Source organism: Haemaphysalis longicornis, unplaced genomic scaffold (assembly GCF_048455015.1).
Source record: "Haemaphysalis longicornis isolate Haplotype H1 unplaced genomic scaffold, Haemaphysalis longicornis Haplotype H1 scaffold_2, whole genome shotgun sequence".
In the NCBI taxonomy this organism is placed as follows: domain Eukaryota; kingdom Metazoa; phylum Arthropoda; class Arachnida; order Ixodida; family Ixodidae; genus Haemaphysalis; species Haemaphysalis longicornis.
The window spans coordinates 1,729,909-1,743,366 of record NW_027526295.1 but is presented as its reverse complement, the minus strand read 5'-3'; the positions used below and the strand labels follow the sequence as shown (position 1 = coordinate 1,743,366).

Below are 13,458 nucleotides of genomic sequence, written 5' to 3'. Positions count from 1 at the left end.
CGTTTCACTGCACCGTTTTCCTCTTATTTCCTCAAGGTAACGAAAACCTATAGTACTGCTAATACGTGCGCGAGGGATTGTGTAAGGGGACGTCGTTGTGCTTTGAAAAAAGAAAGGGTCTAAAGCTTTAAGTTATATCAGAGTTATCGCTTTATTTCCTCTGAGGTTTGGGTCGGAGCAAGTGGTGTCAAATACTCGAGGACTTGTCAGCGTATTCCAATAGCACAAGTATTGTGCGCCATTCGGGTTCAAACGACTTGCTTTAATTGTCTATCTCAGTGCCTTCTCTATAGCATTACAACGCTTGTAGTGATTGTTACTCCCGGCGCTTGCATGCGCAAGCAATCCTTCCATCGCAGTATTGTGTTGTGCTGCTCTGTGCTGTGCTGCTGCCCCATCTTTCCCGTTATATGTGTTTTTACTTACTGACATCGCTTTCTTTTGCATTGATCCTTTTCTTTCTATCTTTTTGCTTATCTGTTGCGACACTTGCCTAACCAATGCAACCATGAAATTGCAGGCGTGAATCCTGGGTGAACTTCTGCAGAAACCCATGCCTACTTGATAAGACGCCGGGACAGCTGCGGTTCAGAGTGGTGTGCGCGCTGCACTTTCGTGAATCTGCATTCCTGCGGCCCGGTTTTCTGCGTCAAGATGCAGTGCCTACCATATTTCCGGTTATCGGTGAGTAGATCGCTGAGCCGTCTTTCTCGCTACAATTGGCATGCGTGCACATTTATTCCTACGAAAAATAGTGTGTTTATATTTAATATAGCAGGGTTGATACATCGATATACTTGATGGAACCAACAGCTTGAACAGAATCTTCAGAATTAATGAATTTACTCCGAAGTAAAAATTAAGATACAATACGTGCATACTACATCTTTCTAGCAGGCACTGGATCTAATTCCCATGACGACACGTGTGGTGACCGTGGCCATAATCATGTCCAGCCTTCGAAAAGTGAAGGTGAGTTTCGTTTCAGCGTTTCACGCAGATTCACGTGGCGTGAAAGAAATCTTTGGCATTGTGTCTTCAGGGTCGGGTTTGCCAGGCCGCGTGAGCTCGTACGTCCCAAGTAATGCCTCGTCCATGGGCTGCTAACTGCCGGATGAGACCGTGCGCACAGTATCCAGTGTAGAAGGTAATTTTGCTTTTTACAGAGCGAAAACACTACTGCTGCCCTACAATAAGTGACCCTCTCCCCTCCCCCCCCCCCACCACCAATAAAGAAACTGCAGGATACAGCGCAATGAGGGATCCCTGTGACCACACATACGCACGTCCATCACATGGAAGCGTAGCCCCTCCCCAAGAAGTCCCAGGTATCTCCTGGCCGATGTACTCTCTGCGCCACTCTCGTCACTTCTTCATTTCTTGTGTTCCTCGTTCGACGGGCTATATTGCACCATGTTTATCTCCCTAATTCGCAGAACACCGGGACAACTCGCCCGTGGACACCGCCGTTCCTCCACACGAGGCCAGAGATAACGCGGCTACACAGGCTCCGTGGCTTCTCGAGCCGACATTCATCCGACTACCTGAAGGTAGCGCCTCCAAGGCAGAATTCTCTGGAGTAGAAGGTAACTTTGCCCCTCGAAGCTTAATTAAGCAACGTAAATACAGCGAAAACACCACTGTTCTCGAACAATAAGTTCAAACTAAAAAAATTGCAGGGTGCAGCGCAGTGAGGGATCACTGTGACCACACATACGTCCGTCCATCACATGGATGCGTAGCTCCTCCCCAGGAAGTCCCAGGTATCTCCTGGCCGGTGCACTCTGTGCCGCTGTCATCACTTCTTCATTTTTCTTTTGTTCCTCGTTCGACGTGCTATACTGCACCATGTTATCTCCCTAATTCGCAGAACACTGGAAGAACTCGCCCGTGGACGACGCTGTTCCTTCACAAGAGTCCAGAGCGGATGCGGCTCCACAGGCTCCGTCGGCTGTACAAACTCCAAGAGTCAACTCTGTCCCTGGTGTAGCTGCTGAAGTTTCAAGCCAATGTGAGCGTAATTACATAGTGCACGCCATTTCGAACGTCAACGGGCTATATTGTTTCCCGAAAGAATGAAAGTCATAACTACAGCAAAAATTTGCTCACCAGTACAAAAGTACGTTCTAATCACGTAAAAACTCTCATCAATTTATATTACAAAAGTACACTCTCGAAATGGTTACATAACTAATTAGAATATAAGACACATGTTTATGCGCCGTCCTGCGGTTGGCTATCTGTCTAGAGGTCCCTAAATTATTATCGTCGTGAGGTGTTAAAATATCGCGACTGAAATAAACCTTGCTGCCCAAGCAGATGTTAATGATAAGAAAAATAGTCTTTCAGAAAAATAACTGTACTTGCAAAGATTTATGTAACACCAAAGACAGAAAAGCAATTTTTGTGATTTTTTGTGCGTGTATCAACGTGCGCGCCACGTAGAGTGACCCTTCAATTAAGCCTAAGCCTATATTTCAATGCGTTGTTAAGTTTTCTGTATCTGCAAACATTTATTTTATTTAACCTCAATCCGCTGAATGCAGTCTCGTACAATAAGAGATGTAGAGCGATCCCTAAAATACGCCAAGATGTTCCCTCTATGCGAGTCAGCGATATGAAAGGCAGCAATTAAGAGTACAGTATACAACATATGCCGTAATGTTGCACCAATAACTATCCGAAAAAGTACCTGCTCCACCATTGTTGAAAAAGTTAAACACAATCGGTCTCGTCATCGTCTATAATGCATCTCTGAAGGCGAAATTCTTCACGACTTGGTTTCTGACGCAGTAATTTAAATGCTTTCAAAGTGATTGCCACGTAAGTCACCTGCATGTGTGCTCTGCATTGGCATTGTTACGTCCGAATAGGCAAAGTATAACCATTTATGTTCTAGAAGTATTCTTTCTCTAATATGTAAGGTAATAGAACACGCACTGTATTATGGCTGAATGATCCTTTTTCCATAGAGAAATTGTTCACAATGGAATATGCGCAATCAGAATGCTTTGCATTTGCATGGCTTCTTTAAAATATATTGATGTTTATTTCTGAAGCTCAGAACAATGTCACGAAGGGTGGTCAGTATCATAAATATACATTCAACATCTACAAAGCGCACCCCTTAAGAAACCGCATCTCCCGCAGTGCCTTGTTCGAGTCACCGCGACGTGCGGAGAAAAACCAAGGAGCTAAAGGCGAAGCTGCGGAAACAACGGGACTTGAACCGGATGCTCCAAGCAAGATTGCAGAGGCAGCGTCAAGCCCTAACAGTTCAGGAAGTCGTCCGGAGCGTCCGCTCACACGTGTCTCCAGCTGTTGCTGAACTCGTGGAGGCTCAGCTAAGGATGAACCATGTGAGCCGCTTTGGTCGCCGTTGGTCGGGCCAAAACAAGTCCTTTGCCCTAGGGCTCTACTTCCATAGCCCAAAGGGTTATAGGTACTGCAGGCGACTCCTGAGGCTGCCGTCAGTGCGATCTTTGCAGTTATGGCTGAAGCGGGTGCCTTTAAGGGTTGGGTTCTTCCCGCAAATCTTCGACCTTGTAAAGAGAAGAGCGGCTACCTTTTCCATGAGTGACAGAGCCTGTTGCATTGTTTTTGATGAAATGCACATAAAAAAAGAGCTTTCGTACAACCCATCACATGACAGGTTTGAAGGCCTAGAAGAATATGAGGGTGTGCAAGGCAGTAATCTTTGCAACAAGGCTCTTGTATTTATGGCAAAAGGTATCCGGACTCCTTGGAAGCAACCCCTTGGCTATTTTTTTGCTCATCGAGGAACACCTTCGAGTGCTTTGAAGGATCTGCTTTTTCAATGCTGTAAGTCCCTTGGCGACGCTGGCTTAGAACCAGTAGCTGTTGTCTGTGACCAGGGAAGTCAGAACGTGTCCCTTTTTGCAAGCCTTGTGTCGACCGAAGAGCCGTATGCGGATATCGATGGAAGGAGGCTTTTTCCTTTTCGATGCTCCTCACTTACTTAAGTGCCTGCGAAACATGCTGTTTAAGTATGATTTCAAAATAGGAGATCATCTAGTGAAGAGCGAGTATGTCAGACGGGCTTACGAAATGGACCGCGAGCATGAGATTCGTTCCATCCCAAGACTGAGCGACAGACATTTTAACCTGACATTTGCTTCAAAGATGTCTGTAAAGTTGGCCGCACAGGTTTTTAGCAACCACTGCGCAGCTGCGATGTTCGCGTTGGTAACTTTCCAGCAGCTACCTGCCGAAGCAATCCATACTGCACGGTTCGTCGAAAGAGTAGACCGCTTGTTTGACTGCCTCAACAGTTCCCAAAGAGTGGCAAAAACCCCTTACGCATCTGCGATGTGCAATGGCTCTGTCCATAGAAAATTTCTGAAGGAGTGCATTGGGGTATTTGAGAACATGGAAGTTGTTGGGTGCCGGAGGCAGCCGCCTTGTGTGCGCGGGTTTTGTTTGACAATGCGGTCTATTTTAATGCTTTGTGACCATCTCACCGTGCATTATGGATTTGCCTATCTACTAACTCGGAGGATAAATCAGGACCCGCTTGAAAACACCTTCTCGATTATAAGGTCTAAATCAGGGGCCAACGTCAACATCACAGCTCGTCAGTTTCAGGCCGCTTTCAGGCATCTTTTGGTCAGTAACCTGTTCAAGGTGTCTGAAAACACTAATTGCACCGAGGACATGACATCAATCTTGGCGACCCTCCCCATTCACCTTTCGGCGCCGTGTCCGGCTCCTAGTACGGAAAATATAGCGTCGCTTGGGACGGAAGATGATCCTTCCACTGACGAACCCTCGGACATAGAGCAAAATAACGTAGTTTATTTTGCGGGTTGCCTAGCGGCAAAGTTTTTGAGATCACATTCGTGTGTCGGAAAAGCCCAGAAATGCATTCTTAGGGTCGAAGATGCAGAGTTTATCGAGGGCAACCAAGTTCTCCTTTATTTGAGTGCAAAAGGTGCTGCAGAAACGGACTTCGGAAGTCTCTCAGTGCCTTCCCCTCCTTTCGTGTCTTTTGTTGAAGGCTGCGAAAATGTCTTCGAAAAGGCCATTGGAAGCCTTCTGTCCACGAGCAGAGTAGGGGATACGCTGTGTAGGCATCTTCGCGAAGAGGTCCAAAAGACACTAACCGTTTGTAATGAGGACGTTTATGACGCCCTGTTTCATCTCTTCGCTCGAGTCAGGCTGCATTGGTTTGCGCGAAAAAAAATGCTGAGATTCAATGTGCACAATTTAAACGTCAAGCTATGCAGCAAGCGCAAAGACTCAGCAATTGAGTTTATTTTTTTAAGTGCTTTATCCCAGCGTGTAAGCCACCCAGCACCATAGCCCCTCTACCACCGAGAGGGTGGCGTCGTGGTATGTAGTTGATGCCGCGGGGGTGGGGGGGGGTGGAGGGGGCAAGGCAGATTGAAACGAATAAATGGAGGGAAAAAATGGAAGCTAAAACGTCGTTAGAGATGTACAGGGCTGAGAAGATGAACATCAGAAAGGAAAATTTCTACGATAACTCCCAGGGTAGTGCTTTGCTTTTTGAGGCTAGAGCAGGTTGCCTGCGAACTAAGAGTTTTGTGGGGAAGTATTCACAAAATGATGGGGTATGTGTGGTCTGCGGAAAAGAAACAAACTATGCGGCACATAGTGTTAGAATGTGAGGGTATCCATCCAAATATACATGAAGGAAACATTGGGCTTTCAGAAGCCCTAGGATTTAAGGGTATCAGAGAGGAAGTTAACTTCAAGGCTGTCGAGGGGACGAAAAGAAGATTAGAATGCTGGTGGACGAAAAGCAGAGAGGGGAATATAGCCTAGGATAGTTACCACCTGTAACAGGGAAAAAAAAGTATTTCGGGCCAAATAAGCTTTAGTGCCTGCCCTAAGCAGCGCTAGTATTAAACTAAGAGTGTAAAACATGGTTATATTAGTCCTTTTTGGTAAGATGACATGTCATCACCCCGCTTCAAAGGGGAAACCAATAGGAATCATCATCGGGGGGGCTGGAAGAGGTTGTCGCCGTAACTAAAGAGTCGACAGGAGGAAGTGATTCTTATGCTGCGATATTCACTGCGGCGAGTCCCTGATTGTAGGAACCTTCGAAGCTCATGATTTGGAGAGCCTGTTCGCAAACGCCACAATGCATGTAGTTTCGACAGGCCTCCAGCGAATTCGTGAGGATGCGGGCTTCGGAGTTTGTGGAGATGGCAAGAGTGATTTCTTCTTCTTTTACCATTGCATCCACTCCGAATATGATTGAGGCTGTACCTATCTCCTGGCCGTTAAGAATGCAAATTGCAGTCAAGGCTGCAGCTGTGAAGAAGTCCAGACGTGGGCCAGCACTATTCACCAGAAAGCAGTTGACTGGCGATTCCACGTTTTTGATAATTATTCAGCTTGAAGAGCGCGCCGACCGTGTTCGCGAGCCGGGTGAATGGGTCTTTGTGATGATTGATCGGTTGACTTCGATGTGGGAGCGTACGTCATGCGGGCTATCATGGCGGTCTTGCACTGTCCCGAGATGTGAAATGAGGCGGGTGATGGTGTCCCTTACTCCGGAGCTGCTAGTGAGTCGTACTTGATTGGCAACTCTCTGCGTATGTATAATTTTCTATGTAGTATTGTGCTCTTCTAGGGCCCACACTCGATCGTTTGCAGCAGGGAGTGGGAGTGTCACGGCTATGTTTAAGGTTTACAAGGTGCCCGAACCAGATGCTCTTTTTTTAAAGCGTCTCAGAAAGATGAATTCCATCGCGTATGCATTAATTGGATGACATCATGAATTTTGCATTTATTCTTGAATGCCTTTGTCGGTGAGTGTCGCCATGGCGTCTCATCCTTTTCTTTCGTGCGCTCGTGAGCGCGCGGAAAACCACAGAATAACGCTCATCACGCTTCATGCATTCCGTTTTTTTTTATGGCACGAATGTCATTAATGGGGCCAAAAAAAAACGGGTAACATATATGCTAAACGTGACGACCCGTTGCTACTTATTTCATCGGGACTTTCTTTTCTGCCTTCTGGAACAATGTACACCTGCATTTTTGTCGTCATATCTTATTGCAAAAAAAAAATGCATCCATTTTAGATCGCGCGGTATGCACCACATCCTATTAGCAAAGTTGTGCTGGCGCGTTAACTTGCTTCTTTTGCTGTGACCCTGAGACAAAGGCTGTATAATAAATAACAAGATGTTTAAAGCGCGCATGCTTTCTTTGGGAAGCGTGTAAATCTGACCACATTAACAGTAAAAAAGTCGCCCATTATGAATGTTAACTACAAAGGTTCATACGTACCTACCTGCTGGTAAAAAATGTTAATATTGTACATATTTGCCGCACTTACACAAGCAAAGGGTCAGTTTTTGTTTTTTAGATGTGCGCCTTCAGGCGAATCCATATTTATGTTTGTTAAGGCAATGCACTGGTTATTTTCTCTTGTTTCGAAGTAGTCCGTGCTGTTGACTTTCATTGCTCATAATGCTATGTATTACGGGTAAAGTCCCCCACGAACATTTTGTACTTATTCTCACACGTGCTGATTTTGTACAGTGTAATAAAGTTGTTTTATGTTTATCCTGGAATAAAATTGAAATGTCATGATTATGGCACGTCTATGCGTTATTTCTTTTCTTAGAACTGAAGCACACAAACCGCAAAAGCATTATATAACCCTTAATCTCTGCTTAAGGCAAGGCTTAAGGCACGCACGCATATGTGCGACGCAATTAAACAACCAAGCCGTGGCGTAGGCAGAAATTTGCATCTGGGAGAGGGGGCGAAACGTTTTTGATATGAAAAGGAAGCCGGGCCGTGTACAAGTGTGGTCGGGTGCCATTTTTGGGCTCTGTATGCCATGGCAGAAACAAATTTCGGGTGAAGGGAATGTGGATACGTGCCCGGTTCCCGGTTTGCCACCCACTGCAATCAAGGCAAACAACTGCTTCCTTTATACAGCAGCGGAGGACAAATACAGAATAAAGTTCCAGAGAAAATGCAAGATGTTGCAAATCATACGACAGTATGCTTAAGTACGTTTCTCTAGTAAGTCTGTACGACTTATAAGCTGCGCTGTTCTCAAGCACACTCGCCATGTGCTCGCTAACTTGCGTCGGATGGCGATGACATGAGCTCTCAGCGATCAGTGACCTGCTAAAGCTATCTTGAAGTCAAATTTTCGCGCTAGTGCCACCAAAATGACGTCACTTTTTCACCGGATCTTGCGTCACATCCCGTTTATTTTTTGTTCCGCCGGAAGTGTTCCCTCCTCACACAGATGGCGCTAAGCCCCATGAGCAGCTCAAGAGCCGCCATTTTCTGAACGTATGGGCTTCTATGGAAGCTTCGCTACCAGTTATATATACCTTGCATAGCCTTTCTCAGCCTGGCTACGTCCTTTGAAAGTCATTCGCTGTTCGGTTTCTAACGACGTCACGCCGCACGCGACGTCACGATGGTGCGTTTCCGGTCTCCATTCTTGTGCGGGCTTTCCTACCGACCACCGCTTGTTGCCGCGCCGTCTCCGATTCAGCAGCGAAGTTCCAAAACGAGCTGTCCGCGTCCGCTGGACAGACATCAATTACCCGTTCTGCGTCGTTGGTTGCAAAGCCAGCGACTGGCGTAATTTGAAAACGAGGCACGCTCTGCCGCTCTGCACGCTCTGCCAAGATTTTTTTCGTGCTTGTGGTGGGCACTTCTATCTTTTAGAATACCTGCGATATAATGGCCTCTTAAAGGTTATAACCGCTTGAACGCGAGGTTGCGCCGATAGTTTGGACACTTAAATCGATTCGGTAAACGCATTTTTCGCCACGTTATACGCGCATTTGCAACGTAAACAAACCGTCCTCGTCGCAAGCCTAGCCGGCATAGCAGGCGGAGCAAAAGTCCCCCCCAAAAAAGCAACCAATAAATAGTTGAAAGAGGTTCCAAGACCCTTCCGCCACCCCCGACAGTAAGTTAGGAAGGAGAAAAATTCCCCGCATTTCCCCGAGGGGAAGAATGTGAAAGTGCGAATGCACGAGTTGAATTTGCGCGGTTCGGTAATTTTCGCGAAAGAGAGATCACACACACACACACAACTACAAAGAAAGAAAGATGCATTTATTCACAGACACCTATTTGTGTTGTCGTTGTACTTGATTGCTAGAGCGGATCTCAGCTTTGAAATTTCGTTTCAGTACTCCTTTAAGCGGGTGCATTAGCCCTTCTCACGCCCGATTCTTGGCCAATCCCCCACGTGGGTATGTGCCATGTCAGCGGCCAGGCAGCGCGCGCCCATCTCCCCCCGTTTCCAAGGAAGACGAGGAGCGCGCGCACCCGCAGCTGTTGCTATGCGGACGGCGGCGGACGCTTCAGGCTCGCTTAAGAAGTGCATTCGCCCTTAAAAAACCTCAAATATCCAAATCGTAGCGTCCGCACCATCCGGACAAAAACCGGTACGACTAGGGCGCGACCAAGGGCAGACGAAAAGTTGAAAAACTCGGCCACCCGAGGGCCTACACAAAACGGTAACCACTCGCTGCGGCCGGCAGAGTAAGGCCTACCTTTCTTTAAGGTTCGGATCCATAGTGCCATAGAAAAGCAGGATCAATGCACAGGCGGCGTTGGCAGGATTTGCAGACGGGAAGTCGAGCGTCCTGAGGCCACGTGACTATTTACAGTGTGGCCCTTCGATTTACCGTCTCGGACTCACCGCGGACTCCCCGAGAAGCAATCCGGCATTCGTTTTAAATGCAGAGCATTTCAGTAACTCACGATGTCACCCGCGTTGACGTCCGTAGTCCGCACCGCACCCCTCGCTACTATATAAAAAAAAATACTATCCGGCGCCATGTTTCGATCCCTCGACCCTGCGGGCGGAACGCAATGTACATGGTGCTCTACCCACTGCGCCACAAAGCCGACATAGTATGGGAGACTACGGATGCGCGTTATATCCTTGACTCATTCAAATTACTGCTCACGAACGCTCTCTCGTCAGCAGTTGCCACAAGTGCAACAACATTAACGTAACGCAAACTACTTAACGTCGTGCGCCCCCGGAAATGCTCTGCATTTGATCGTGCCCCTCGCGAGGGGGATGTTGACGCTACCTCTTGCAGAGACCAAGTGCAACCGACGAGAACAAGGTCCCACGAGCGGCGCGCGCGCCGTGGACTGGTGGCGCCATCTGTCAGATGCGACGCGAACTTTTCATATGTATTCCTATCGCATGGAGAATCTTCGGACTACCTGCGGACTATCCTCGGTGAGTCCGATACGGTAAATCGCAGAGTCCCGATGTTTCCAGCTCTTTCGAAAGAAGCAAAGAGGGAGCAGGAAGTGTTCGGCGGAGGAGGAGCGGTACTTTTATCGCTCGTGACATGCCTAATGCCCAACGAAGGGCAGTATTTACAACGGCAACGCGTTTCTACATTGATTCCTTGAGGCATCAGAGGGCTATGGTAATTTCCTAGAAAAGTGTTTCTCGGTGTCTGCTTGCGTGCTTTGAAGAGAGAGAGAGAGAGAGACAGAGAGAACCACTTTATTGAATCGCCTGCAGTCGGTTAATTAAGATGTCTCCCCACTGGGAAGACGGGTCTTCACCGCGACGCGGCCATCATGTCTATCTCGGGCGTCGTGCTCCTCGAGGCCTTGCTCACTCGCTACTCCTTCGGGTCAAGAGGGCTTCCGCCCCCTTCCTGGGGGAGCTTCCCCCTTCCCCTTAGTTTCGCTCGGTCGCTGCCTTTCCAGAGCTGCTGAGACCTGCTGGACGGCCTGGAGCTGTGCTTCTCGATCGTAGGTCTTCATCGCCGCCTCAATTTGCGGCGAAGCGTCGTCATCTTGCTTGCCTATCTTGGGTTCACTCTGCAGTCCCACAGGATGTGAGCCGCGGTGGCTCTCCCCTTCGCACATAGTTTTCACACATCACGGGGGTAAGTAAGGACCCCGTGGAGCTGACCACTTATCAAAAACTTCGTTACTGCAATATCGTGTCTGCGTCTCATCCTTGAATTTCGTTCCTTCGTCTTTTGGCGCGAATAATCACAACAGACAACTGCAACAGTTCCAGCCCCACCTTTCGCAGAGTCGTAGCTCTCCGTCGCTGGTGGGCACATTCTCTACTCACGTGTCATGCCAATTGACGTCAGCGACCACGTACTAGCCTAACTCTTCTTCCACCCCTTGCAACGTAATCAAGTTTATCGCATGGTTGCTGATAAAGAACTCTATATTGTGGCGATTCAGGAAAGAAAAGTTGAGGGAGAAGGGCAAACGCAGCGTATTGCGCAAACTTTGAATGCCCACCACCATGTTTGCGTAAGTCACGCAGTGGGCGTTTGTGGGGGGTGTATGCTGTTAATTAAACAGAGTTTGGGCGTTGCAATTGAATCTGTCACGGCTTGTCTTGCAGGGCGGTTCATAGTTAGCGATTTTAAATTTTTCTCCCGCGATTGGCGTGTTGTAGTTGTGTATGCGCCGACACGAGCGAACGACAGGAGAGTTTCTTAAAATATCCGTGCACTACTGGACACTGAACGTATAATTGTTTTTCTTGGAGACTTTATCTCTGTATGCTCTGCGCGCGACAAGTCCAGTGATACGCATTCCGTGACTTGGGTATCTTGGCGTTACCCGCCGCGGTGGCTCAGGGGCTAAGGCGTTGCGCTGCTGAGCACGAGGTCGCGGGTTCAATTCCCGGCCGCGGCGGCCGCTTTTCTGATGGAGGCAAAAAGCAAAAACGCATGTGTGTACGAGATTTCGGCGCACGTTAAAGATACCCAGGTGGTCAAAATTAATCCAGAGCCTTCCACTACGGCGCGCCTCATCGCCTGCGTTGCGTCGCCGCGTTAAATCCTACACACTAAACTTTTTTACACCCTTTTTGGCCGAAAAGGGTGTAAAAACCTTGTCCCATGGCTAACACCTTTAAAAGGTGATTTCGCAAAAAAGGGTGTACGGACAAAAAAAGGGTGTAAGAACAAAAAAAAGGTGTTGAGGATGCTCAACACCCTTAAAGGGTGGTGAGGACGCTCAACACCCTTAAAGGGTGGTGAGGACGCTCAACACCCTAAATAAAGGGTGTTGAGCATCCTCACACCGTTATTTAAAGGTGATGGCATGCGCAGTACCATGGTGTTGCGCATGTCAGCACCATAGCCTTGGAGGCTTGCGACCTATCACCATGGTGTCCTAATGCAATTCATGGCGACAGGTGTATGTCTGGAGGCTCTGTAAGTAAATGAAATGCAGCAATTTATGACTAATGGCACAATTTTAAGTTATATATACAGTGATCCCTCGTGGCATCAAACTCGGATATCTTGAAATATCGGTTAACTTGACATGACACAAAAAAAACGTAGTAGTCTGAACCAAAAAAGAAGAAATAATAGAACTTCACAATTTCATGCACGTGACGATCACAACATTGGTGCACTAGAGGGACCACTGAAAACCGTTATCAGTGTGCTCACTACACATTAGCATTCAAGTGATACAACTAGACAGAACTGGACCCCCACTACAATTGCAATCATGTTTTCTGGTGGTAGCTTCCAAAAACAATATCCCATGTGATGTGCACCCGTAGAGAACTTGTATTGGTATTTGTCGTCAAAACTTTTTTAAAAGGCAGACAATCACATTTATAAGTTCTATTGACCATAAATTGCAAAATTTCTTTTGTGTCAAAAATCTTGAGACTCAAGCCGAATGAAACCACGTTTTCCGAACAAACTTTTACAATCGACAGTAAATGTTGCAACACAATAAAAGAAACAAGAATGTTTGCAAAATTCTGTGCATGAATCCTCAGACTAAAACTAATTCACAACCATAAACTATGATTGAGGTGTCTATTAATAAACATTTTGGCAACTTCCCTTAAAACTTTACAGCCAAGCACATACCAAATATTAAGATACAAGCAATTATGAACTTCCTTCCCTCCGAATGCAATGAGGTGGACACAGCAGTCTGAATTATAAAGAACATTTATCTTTGACCCATCCTATAGCCGGTATTCATTGAAAAGTTTAGCTGTCAATTTATTCGTTTGGCAACACTGAAATAGCCACAACATGGCTGATCGCGCGGCTCGTGCCACTGCGGCCGCACGCCGAAGAAAAATATAACACCGACGTGCGTCGCCTGCTCCGTTTCAACTGATTCTCAACAGTGGTGTCATCAAAGTTGTTATTAAAAGCACTCGCGTTGGAGTCAAGGCATTACTTTGCGTTCGGCGGGCCAGAGCTTGGAATGTCCAAACCATATCTTGCGCTTAGCACGGACAAGTACCGCCAGAATCCAAGCACACCCTTTAGGGTGCTTGGATTCTTTCGCCGCAGGAGCACCCTTTTCTGCCCAAAATATCATAGGTAGGAGCTTTTCCTGCAAAAGCACCCACCTAAAGGGGTACAAAAAGGGTGCATCATCCTCGGTTCACAAATGGCGCTGCAGGTGTGCAGCCACATATGGCACAGTATG

General features: G+C 47.2%; 1 pseudogene; it reads left to right on the top strand.

Annotated features, from left to right (window-relative positions):
- Positions 1–3,984: 3,984 nt before the first annotated feature.
- LOC144166941 (uncharacterized) lies at positions 3,985–5,270 on the top strand (annotated as a pseudogene).
- The last annotated feature ends 8,188 nt before the right edge of the window (positions 5,271–13,458 follow it).